The sequence below is a fragment of the Emys orbicularis genome, chromosome 5, assembly GCF_028017835.1.
Source record: "Emys orbicularis isolate rEmyOrb1 chromosome 5, rEmyOrb1.hap1, whole genome shotgun sequence".
Taxonomy (NCBI): domain Eukaryota; kingdom Metazoa; phylum Chordata; order Testudines; family Emydidae; genus Emys; species Emys orbicularis.
In genome coordinates this window covers 77,080,249-77,092,309 of record NC_088687.1, presented here as the reverse complement: position 1 = coordinate 77,092,309, position 12,061 = coordinate 77,080,249, and positions in this window count along the sequence as shown.

Here is a 12,061-nt window from a genome sequence, read left to right as displayed (position 1 = left end):
TGGTCCATCAGCAGCTTCAGTTCCAGCAGCCGAGATCCAGTGTTCCTCCCCAAAGGCCAGCGTTTGGCCTGAGGTTAGAAGGTCCTGGACCCACTGCTCACTACCGTCTGACCTGTCCATAGATGACATCGGATTAGCAGTAGGCTATTTGTTTTGTTCTTCTTGTCAAGGGAGGGGTATATTGGGTCTGAGCTTCAAGCTCCTTTGTTGCAGTCTACTGTTTGCTAAGTGTTTATGTGTTTGCTAATAGTTTTCCCCTTACCCCTTTTATGTAATCAATCCTTAATACAATACTTACCTGTTTCAAACATAACTTTTGTCCTCTCCTCTTCTTTCTTACACCAAACTTGTGAAGGAGGATGGGACACAGAAGCTGCTTCCTCAGGTGATAGACCCTGATAGCAAATCCAAGAACCTGTACCTGTAAAAGGGAAACAGAGAGGCACATTAGGGTTCATTTAGGGTATGTCTACACTACGGGATTAATCCGAATTTATATAATTCGAATTTGGGAAACAGATTGTATAAAGTCGAATGTATGCGGCCACACTAAGCACATTAATTCGGCGGTGTGCGTCCATGTACCGGGGCTAGCGTCGATTTCTGGAGCGTTGCACTGTGGGTAGCTATCCCATAGCTATCCCATAGTTCCCGCAGTCTCCCCCGCCCATTGGAATTCAGGGTTGAGATCCCAGTGCCTGATGGGACAAAAAACCTTGTCGCAGGTGGTTCTGGGTACAGCCTCACCCCTCCCTCCCTCCCTCCCTCCCTCCTTGCATGAAAGCAACGGACGGCAGACAACCATTTCGCGCCTTTTTTCCTGGGTGAACACTGCAGACTCCATACCACGGCAAGCATGGAGCCCGCTCAGCTCCAGACAGCAGTCATGAACATTGTAAACACCTCGCACGTTCTCGTGGAGTTTATGCTGAGCCAGGACCAGAAAAACGAGGCGAGGAGGCGGCGGCAGCGCAGCGACAAGCGTGATGAGGACATGGACACGGACATGGACAGGGACACAGAATTCTCTCAAACCGCGGGCCCCGGTGCTTTGGAGATCATGTTGTTAATGGGGCAGGTTCTATCCATGGAACACCGATTCTGGGCAAGGGAAACAAACACAGACTGGTGGGACCGCATAGTGTTGCAGGTGTGGGATGATTCCCAGTGGCTGCGGAACTTTCGCATGCGTAAGGGCACTTTCATGGAACTTTGTGACTTGCTGTCCCCTGCCCTGAAAAGCCAGAATACCAAGATGATAGCAGCCCTCACAGTTGAGAAGCGAGTGGCGATAGCCCTGTGGAAGCTTGCAACGCCAGACAGCTACCGGTCAGTCGGGAATCAATTTGGAGTGGGCAAATCTACTGTGGGGGCTGCTGTCATTCAAGTAGCCAAAGCAATCACTGAGGTGCTGCTACGAAAGGTAGTGACTCTGGGAAATGTGCAGGTCATAGTGGATGGCTTTGCTGCAATGGGATTCCCTAACTGTGGTGGGGCGATAGATGGAACCCATATCCCTATCTTGGCACCAGAGCACCAGGGTACCCAGTACATAAACCGCAAGGGGTACTTTTCAATGGTGCTGCAAGCATTTGTGGATCACAAGGGACGTTTCACGAACATCAACATGGGCTGGCCGGGAAGGGTTCATGACGCTCACCTCTTCAGGAACACTACTCTGTTTAAAGGGCTGCAGCAAGGGACTTACTTCCCGGACCAGAAAATAACCATTGGGGATGTTGAAATGCCAATAGTTATTCTTGGGGACCCAGCCTACCCCTTAATGCCATGGCTCATGAAGCCATACACAGGCAGCCTGGACAGGAGTCAGGAGCTGTTCAACTACAGGCTGAGCAAGTGCAGAATGGTGGTAGAATGTGCATTTGGCCATTTAAAAGGTCGCTGGCGATCGCTACTGACTCGCTCAGACCTCAGCCAAACCAATCTCCCCATTGTTATTTCTGCTTGCTGTGTGCTCCACAATCTCTGTGAAAGTAAGGGGGCGACCTTTATGGCAGGGTGGGAGGCTGAGGCAAATCGCCTGGCTGCTGATTACGCGCAGCCAGACACCAGGGCGATTAGAAGAGCACACCAGGAAGCACTGTGCATCAGAGAAGCTTTGAAAACCAGTTTCATGACTGGCCAAGCTACAGTGTGAAATTTCTGTTTGTTTCTCCTTCATGAAAACCCGCCCCCTTTATTGACTCATTCTCTGTAAGGAACCCACCCTCCCCCTTCCCCCAGCTTGCTTTCAAACCAAATAAAGTCACTATCGTTTAAAAATCATTTATTCTTTATTCATAGATTATAAAAAGAGGGAGGGAACCCGGTGGGGTTTGGGAGGAGGGAAGGAAAAGGCCACTAAAAAAAGGTTAAAAAAATGACAGCCTTTTGCTTGGGCTGTCCACTGGGGTGGAATGGGAAGGTGTACGGAGCCTCCCCCCGCCCCACGTTCTTACACGTCTGGGTGAGGAGGCTATGGAACATGGTGAGGGGGGAGGGGGGTTATACAGGGGCTGTAGTGGCACTCTGTTATCCTGCTGCCGTTCCTGAAGCTCCACCAGACGCCGGAGCATGTCTGTTTGCTCACGCAGCAGCCCCAGCGTTGCATCCTGCCTCCTCTGATCTTCCTGCCACCACCTCTCATCTCGAGCATCTCTCCTCTCCTCACGTTGGTCCCTCATGTCCTCATGTTGGTCCCTCCTGTCCTCATGTCCACTGGCTTCTTTCCTATACTTTGAAACCGTGTCCTTCCACTCATTCAGATGAGCTCTGTCACTGCGGGTGGATTCCATGATTTCTGCGAACATGTCGTCTCGTGTCTTCTTTTTCCGACGCCTTATCTGTGATAGCCTTCGGGACGGAGGAGGGAGGCTTGAAGAATTTGCAGCTGCTGGAGGGAGGGAAAAAAGGAGAGAATTTTTTAAAAAGATACATTTTGCAGAACAATGCTTATACTCTTTCACAGTGACCAACACTATTCACATTACATAGCACATGTGATTTCTGTGCAAGGTCGCATTTTGCCTCTTAATATTGAGTGCCTGTGGCTTTGCTGCTAGAGATCACAGACGCAGGTCCGGGCAACAGAATTCGGCTTGCATGCAGCCATGGTAAGCCATTGTCTTTTGGCTTCTGCGCCCTCCTTTCCCACATACCAAGCAAAGCCCGTTGAGTGCTGCGGTTTTCCTGTTAACCTTCAGCAGCAGAAAACAAACTAACCCCCCCCCCCCCCCGTCCAATTCTCTGGATGATCGCTTTATCCCTCCCCCCACCGCGTGGCTGGTATCAGGGAAGATCCCTGCTAGCCAAACGCGAAAAGCTCTGGGCCAATCCCCCCCGCCCCCCCCCCCCCGCGCTCGGCTAACTGCAGGGAAGGATTTCTTTTCAGCCACAGGCAAACAGCCCATTCAGCCACAGGCAAACAGCCCAGTAGGAACGGCCACCTCTGTCCCCTTAATTAAATTCCCGTATTTCAACCAGGTTACCATGAGCGATATCACTCTCCTGAGGATTACACAGCAAGATAAAGAACGGATGTTGCTTGAATGCCAGCAAACACTGGGACCATACGCTGCCAGGCTTTGTCATGCAATGATACCAGATTACTTGCTGCAAGCATGGCGCGGTCAAGTGTCCTACCATGGAGGACGGAATAAGGCTGCACTGCCCAGAAACCTTGTGGCAAGGCTTTTGGAGTACCTCCAGGAGAGTTTCATGGAGATGTCCCTGGAGGATTTCCGCTCCATCCCCAGACACGTTAACAGACTTTTCCAGTAGCTGTACTGGCTGCGAATGCATCCCAAGTCCTCAGGGTAAAGTAATCATTAAAAACCCTTGCTTTTAAAACAAGTTTTATATTTTAAAAGGTAAACTCACCTGAGGTCCCTTCCATGGGGTCGTGGTCTTGGATACTGGCTTGGGAGGGTACTTCAGTCAGGCTGAGAAAAAGATCCTGGCTGTTGGGGAGAACGGAGTGCTGGGTGCTCTCTGCAAGCTCGTTATCGTCCTCCTCCTCCTCCTCCTCCTCCCCGTCCACAGAATCCTCAGGTGTAGCTGATGAGATTATCCCCGCCTGGGAATCCACGGTCAGAGGTGGGGTAGTGGTGGCGGCCCCCCCTAGAACTGCATGCAGCTCGGCATAGAAGCGGCATGTCCGCGGCTCTGACCCGGAGCGACCGTTTGCCTCCTTTGTTTTTTGATAGGCTTGTCTGAGCTCCTTGACTTTCACGCGGCACTGATCTGAGTCCCTATTGTGGCCTCTCTCCATCATGCCCTTGGAGATTTTTTCAAAAGTTTTGGCATTTCGTCTCTTTGAACGAAGTTCTGCTAGCACTGAATCCTCTCCCCATATAGCAATCCGATCCAGTACTTCCCGTACGGTCCATGCTGGTGCTCTTTTTCGATTATCGGCCTGCATGGTTACCTGTGCTGATGAGCTATCTGTGGTCACCTGTGCTCTCCACGCTGGGCAAACAGGAAATGAAATTCAAATGTTCGCGGGGCTTTTCCTGTCCACCTGGCCAGTGCATCCGAGTTCAGATTGCTGTCCAGAGTGGTCACAATGGTGCACTGTGGGATAGCTCCCGGAGGCCAATACCATCGAATTGCGGCCACACTACCCCTAATTCGAAATGACAAAATCGATTTTGGCGCTACTCCGCTCGTCGGGGTGGAGTATAGAAATTGATTTTAAGAGCCCTTTATTTCGAAATAAATGGCTCCGTTGTGTGGACGGGTGCAGGGTTAATTCGATTTAACGCTGCTAAATCCGAATTAAAGTCGTAGTGTAGACCAGGCCTTAGATTTAATTTTTCCCTGGTTACAAATGGTTGCTGAATTCCACCTGAGAGGCAATTTCAGTTGTAGTAAGTACTACCTAGGGTGGTTTTTTTTTTTGGAGGGGGGGGGGAAGTGGTGGGCGGACAGCAGCCATTCTGTTCAGTAACATTTAAGGGAGACTATGAAGAAGAAATTATACACAAACACATGCAAAGCTAGATAAATAAATGATTCCAAAGTGGGTGCTCAATAATGAAGATGTTCAGTTTTTACCCCCACTTTGTGGCTACAAAAGGTACAAAGCTGTGAATTATTTTTTGTATTATAATAGCGCCTAGGAGTACTACTCATGAACCAGGATCCCATGGCAGGTTCTGAACAAAATGACAGTCACTGTCTCAAAGAGCTCACAATCTAAGCAAAGAATCAGGCCCCCAGCTGATTTGCCTTCTACCTACATTCAAAGTTTTTGGAACGATGATTCTGAAGAAGGTTTGGGAACATCTCAGGAAAGGAAAACATAAGATTTCACCTTTGTGTATTTCAAATGATATTTCATCTTTATTAAATATATCTGTGACATACCGAAAACAGCTTTAATATGAAACATTCTACTGAATATTGGAAAGATTCTTTGTCCTGGCAGAAGCTGAATGGATTACTTTACTTACCCAGGCAGTAAGTTATTAGTTACAAAGTGCAAAATAAAACTTATTTTTGATAGCAAAAGGTTACAGTGGCTTGGTCATCTGGAACCAAAAGGCCATATGTCATAAAATCAACTTACTATCACTGCCAGCGCATGAAGGAATAATACATACAACTTATTGCGCAGAAGAATATTTTGCTATTTTTCTCTGTTACACTTCTGCATTTATATAGGAAAATTAAATTTATTGCTGAGTTTGAAAAAGTTCTTCTAATAAAGACATAAAAAAACAAACATGAACAACATCAAGCTGCTTACCAGTCAATTAAGTGCCTATCAATCTTCTCTTAAGTGACAAGACATGGATTATATTAATCCTTTTACATACCAAGTCAAGTTCGGCCTTAGAAAACAAATGCTGTATTATTTAGCATTGTGGTTTGCACATTTTACTCCTGTTAAACATCAAAATAGAATAGTTACTTTGCAAAACAAATTCACTCATTTACATACATATGTTAATAGAGTAGCTAATAGTAGATCAGTATGTATCTACAACCTACAAACCTGCTTTTAGCCATTGAGAATAATTTCCACCCCCCATTTCTATAGCACTTCCGTATCAGGATCTCAAAGAGCTTTACAGACATTAATGAATTAAGGCAGGCAACACCCATATGAGTTTGGTATTATCCCATTTTTATAAAAATGGGGAAACAGACATGGATAATTTAATTTAAGGACTACATTTGGCATTAAGCCACAGCACGGCATTGTGGACAGTGCATTACAACCTGAAGCTGCCAGGACGTGCTGCTGCTTAAGCCACCTTTGTTTTTGTTTGTTTGTTTAAAGGCCTCTCCATGTAGGATTCCGATATTAGTGGCTTTGTCTTATATATGCAACCATCCCCTCTCCCCCAGAAAAAATATGTCCCAATTTTTCACACTTGCTATCTGGTCACCCTGTCTCCATGTCTGGCCAGCTTTGGCTGATTCAGAGCAGTGATTGGGTCCATAGTCATCCTCCCCCCCAAACCCTTTGCAAGGGCCAGATTGGCAAAGATTTTAGAAGTGTGATTAATGGTGTGAAAAGCAGCAGAGGGGCCCTGGAAGATAAATATAAAGTAGGGGCTCTCAGATTTGGACAAGCAGATGTCAAATGAAAATTATGGTAAGAGCAGTTTTGGTGAAGTGCAGAGGGTGGAACTCAAACTAGATGGGATGAAAGATGGAGTCTGAGAGAACTGTGTGGTAAAGATTCTCCTCCTACCTCTTTGATTTCACAGTGTATCTTTTTTTGGTGGGTCTTGCTCCTCTATCTCCCACTCCATGGCAGTATCATTGGGCTCTGCCTCTGGCCCTCTCATTCCCTTCTTCTTCTCTCTGAGCAATGGTATCCACTCATGGTTCCAGCCAACATCCTTATGTTTGATTGACTCACATATCTGTCTCCCTCCTTTCACGTCTGTATATCAGCCTGTCTGTGATATCAGCTGGATGTCTTGCTGTCAGCTTAAACATTAACATGGCCAAAGTTAAACTCCTGATCTTTCCTCCAAAACCCTCCTTGCTTCCTCCATTATGTCATTGTTGACAACACTGCTGTACTCCTTGTCACTCAGGCCTATAACCTGCATGGCATCATCAATTTCTCTCTCAACTTCACAGTTCAAATCCAGGCTGTGTCTAATTCTTGGCCCTTCTTTCTCCCTTAACACTTCTAAGATACACCCTTTTCTTTCAGATCAGATGCCTAAATTTCCCATACTGTCCCTCACAATCCCTCACAATAGTGCAGTCTTTGTTCGGGTCTGCCTAACTAGATATTGGTTAAATATCTTTTCAATCAATTTCATTTCAGCAAAAAAATGCATATTTATGAATACCAAAATGCCTCGTTAATTCATGTCAGTTTTGTTGACTTTTTCATGTAAAGCCCCCAAAATTCCAAAAGGCAAACTTTTCATTTTTTAATTCAATTTTGTTAAAATCTCAATCTAAATTTCTTTTCCTTTTTTTTCTTTTCAGCATTGCCAGTGGTGGAAAAATTAATTATTTTCACAGATTGATTGCCATCACCACATTGTCCCACCTCTGATCCATTCAAAATTCAGTTGCTGAGATCATATTTTCTTCTTTTTGCTCTAATCAGGTCATCCAAATCACTCCAATGACTCCCTCTCTTTCCCCACAAATTTTTGTCATCACTATCATGACCCTTCACAACTCTGCCTTAACCTACTTCACTGCACTTGTCTCTTATGCCATCCTCTACCACTTCAGCTCTGGCAATAATGCTATCCTAGTCTGCCTATTTGCCAGCTTCTCATGCAGACACTTGCATGCCTTATTTCCCCATTGTTTCTTAGATACCATGGAATTTGCTTCAAAGAGAAAATCTAGGATACACACCTAAACACACTTAAAACCACCTACCAGAGAAGTAGATTGCATCATGGAAAGGGCCACCCATATACTCCAGGAAAACCTGCTTCAAAACAGAACTTAGGGAGGGTACTTGGTCCCGCTGTAAAGTTGCTTTAGAGGGGACTGGACTCAATGACCTTTCAAGGTTCCTTCAAGCTCTATGAGATAGGTATAGAGTAGAGGATGGCATAAGAGACAATCTACCTGCCCAGTGAACACAATCCCCCAGTTGTCACCTACCCCTTCACACTGGAACCTATATGGGATATCCCCAAACAATTACCATATTTGATGGGTACCACACCCTGAAATAAATCTTTCCCGAACCCCCTCTTCTGGCCTTCAAACAACCCCAAGTCTCGACACGCTCATCAGAAGCAAGCTCCCCATGGACCAGGACACATCAACTCAAAGCAGCACCAGACCTTCCACCAGATGCAAAACCTGTAGACATATCTCCACTGCTATGATGATCAATACTTGCAACAACAAACTTTTCAAAAACGTGTAGGATCCATGAATCATCACAACATATGGTGTACCTCATCCAGTGCATCAAATGACCCAACAATTGTGTGTCTAAAACCAGACAATCACTATGCTCTCTAATGAACTCACACAAAAAAAGGATAAAAGACAAAAACACCATATTATCCATTGGCAACCACTTTTCACAAAGCGATCACTCTATATCTGATCTCTCAGTACTCATCCTCAAAGGAAACCAGCATAACACCTTCAAAAGGCGACCCTGAGCATTTAGGGTGTATCTCCACTGTACACTTCTTTTGGCAGTGCATAGTCCCCCTAGCACCAATATAAATAGCAGTGTAGATGGTGAGGCAGGGCTTAGCCAAGTAGAGTAAAGACATGCCTGAAGGTTGTGTGTACATACTTGAGTACATACCATATGTGGATCTCTACTTGCCCAGCCCCTGCCTTTCTGTCTACACTACTATTTTTAGCAGTGGAATGTTCCACTGCCTCCCCACTGCTAGAGCCCTTCCCTGCTGGAGGAAAAGACTCTGGCAGCAGGGAAAGGCTGCCCCCCTTCCTCACCACAGTGAAAGGCTCCAGCAGAGGGGAGCTGCTGCAGCCTGTCCCCTCTACTTCCTCTCTGCCAGAACCTTTCCATTATATGTGTAGCTACACACCTGTGTGGACTCTGAGCTTTTCACTATGGCATGTAGTTACACACATGCTACATGCTGCTGCCAGTGGTGTGTAATGTAGACATAACCTTAAATTCATAACTCTGCTGAACACACATAACCATGGGCTCAAACACCAATTTTATGGCTCACGGTAACACACCCCACTGTTCACTAACCCTTAATTGCCCACTCCATTTTAAACATCTATCAACATCTAATCACACAAGAAAAATATGAACACAAACAATGAATTCAGTTATAAAAGAAAACTGAACAAAACATTTGCTTTTCTGCCTTAGAAAACTAAACGTATTTAATATTCTATCTCAATTATTTTAAGTGGAGATTCCATTAAAAAAAGTGTGAAACAAGTTAAATTCAGATGCTTTTTCCTGTAATGTGTAGAAATTTCAGAAATACATTGGACTACAGAATTTCCATATGTAAATATCAGAAACATAATGGTGTCGCAGGGAATTAGCTGTAAGTAGACTGAATTTAGTTCTTATAAACAGAATTGACTGCTGTAAGCTTCCAACCTATTTGCACTTCCATTTCATGATTCCTTCTTTTCTTAGATAAGGATGCAGTGTGAATGTGATCTGCTTTTTTCAGTCTGTAAATAAAAGTAAGACGCTCTGCAATGTGACAAACTTGGTTCTGTTACATCAAAAACACCTCTGATTTTCAATTTAATGATGTTCCTAACACAGTGTTCCCATCTATTGCAATTTAGTTGACAGCTTTTGTTGCTTGTGTATGTAAATGTGTAAACAATGGACGGAGGATTTTGGAATAAAATAGGGCTGTCAATTAATCGCAGTTAATGCAAGCAATTAACGCAAATCAAATTAACTAGATTTAAAAAGTTGTGATTAATCACAGTTTTAATTGCACTGGTAAACAATAGAATACGAATTTAAATTATAAATATTTTTGGATGTTTTTCTACATTTTAAAATATATTGATTTCAGTTACAACACAGAATACAAAGTGAACAGTGCTCACTTTATATTATTTTTATTACAAATATTTGCACTGCAAAAAGATAAACAAAATAGTTTTCTTTTCAATTCACTGCATACAAGTACTGTTGTGCAATCTTCTGTATTTGTAAACTTCACTTTCACGATAAAGAGATTGCACTACAGTACTTGTGTAATGTGAATTGAAAAATACTATTTATTTTATTTTTTACAGTGCAAATATTTGTAATAAAAATAATATAAGGTGAGCACTGAACACTTTGTATTCTCTGTTGTAATTGAAATCAATGTATTTGAAAATGTAGAAAAACATCCACAATATTTATTACAAATTTAAATTGGTATTCTATTAGTGTGACAAACTGTGATTAATTGGGACTATTTTTTTAATCTCACAATTAATTGCAATTATCTTTGTAATTGTTGGACAGTCCTAGAATAAAATAAACATAATGCAAGAGGGAAAAATCATCCTAATAATTCTGTTAAATACAGGAGCATTCCTCTTTAAATGCAAGCTTTAGCAGTTCATTCTATGCCAAAAGGGAAGATTATAGCTGAAACTCAATAGATCTTTAACATGCACAAAGGAATTAATGTATTACTCAATGGTAGGAGCTAAGTTTTCATGGAGAAATAATGTAATGTGCAGTTAAAGGCAGTGTAATAGGTTTGAAATACAGTTAGAGTTTGGATTTCTAACAGTATTTAATGCTTCATCAGACATGCTATACAGAGAAGGAAAGTGAACACACGATTCATGATATTTGAGGTTAAAGTGGGAGAGAAATTTTAGTCTAAATTCAGAGTACTTCCACTGGGGAAAGAAGAGTTACTGCTTGGTTTTAACCGAGGGGGACTGGCGGCAGAATTTGACTCTTAATTTTCAGAATATTTTTAGAAATACTTTTATTCTTTGAAACCGTGTACATTTCTAATAAATGTTTTGTCCAAACAAACCAAAACAATAAAAGTTATTTACAGAAGTCTAGTCAAAGCCATGCTTCTGCCAAATATAGTTCTTTCTCAATCTTTTTAGAAATTGAAATAGTTTATTACCTATGTGAAAGTGAATTGCAACTCTGATCCCAGCCCTTGTTCATGGTTCAGTTTAATTACCATCTCTGTTCCTGTAAAAAGAACTATGCTACCCTAGAGCACACTGCATTAAGTTGTGCAGCACATCACTGCCCATGCACTATTCATGTTCATTTTTTTAGAATGCAAAGTAATCAGTGAAGTGCTCATGCATAAATTGGTAACTTTTCAGGATGCTGTAGTCCAGTCAAACAGTTTGCATAGCGCTTAAGGATGAATAGTTCAGAATTCATTGCATATCCTTAAGGCACAGCCCATAGTTACAGGTGGTGCTGACCTGTGGCACTCCAGGCAAGTACCTGGAGGCATTCTGGAATAAGGCAGACTACCTCCCATAGCTACACCATATGAAAGGGAAGTATACACACAGCTATGTCCATTTTTGGGTGCAGGTTACTCCCCAAACTCCATTTGTGAGGCTAGGGCATTGCCTCTTTCCTTTCCACTGTGAGGTACTGAATATTCCTGGAAAACTAGGGAGGGAGCAATCTCTGTAGTCCATAGAGTATTTTTTACTGTTTAGAGTGCAGGGAGTACTACGAGGCCTGCCCCTTATACAAGCCATGAAGAGTGAGAGGGAAAGAGAATTTGTACATCTGTGTTAGGGGCAGGCACTCTTTGGCCTTATGTTATTAATGTGGGTAGTAAATTACATTTGCAGCTACAACAGATGTGTTGCACTTTTTAGTTCAGATTTGGACTTTTAATCACTGTGCACTTATTAGAACAGATGTTGGCCAATGACAACAGACACAAATGCGTTCTTAAAAAGTGAGACAAAATAACCACCCAGTACCTTCACATGAAAATAAAATAAAATAAATGTATATGTATAGCTTGATGACTTTAGTTAATTAAAAGAGAGCAAGAAAAAGTATAATTTATAATTATGGTGTACAAGAACCTTCAGGGGGAGAACATACTGGGAACTAAAGGACTCTTTAAACTAGCAGAGAAAGTCA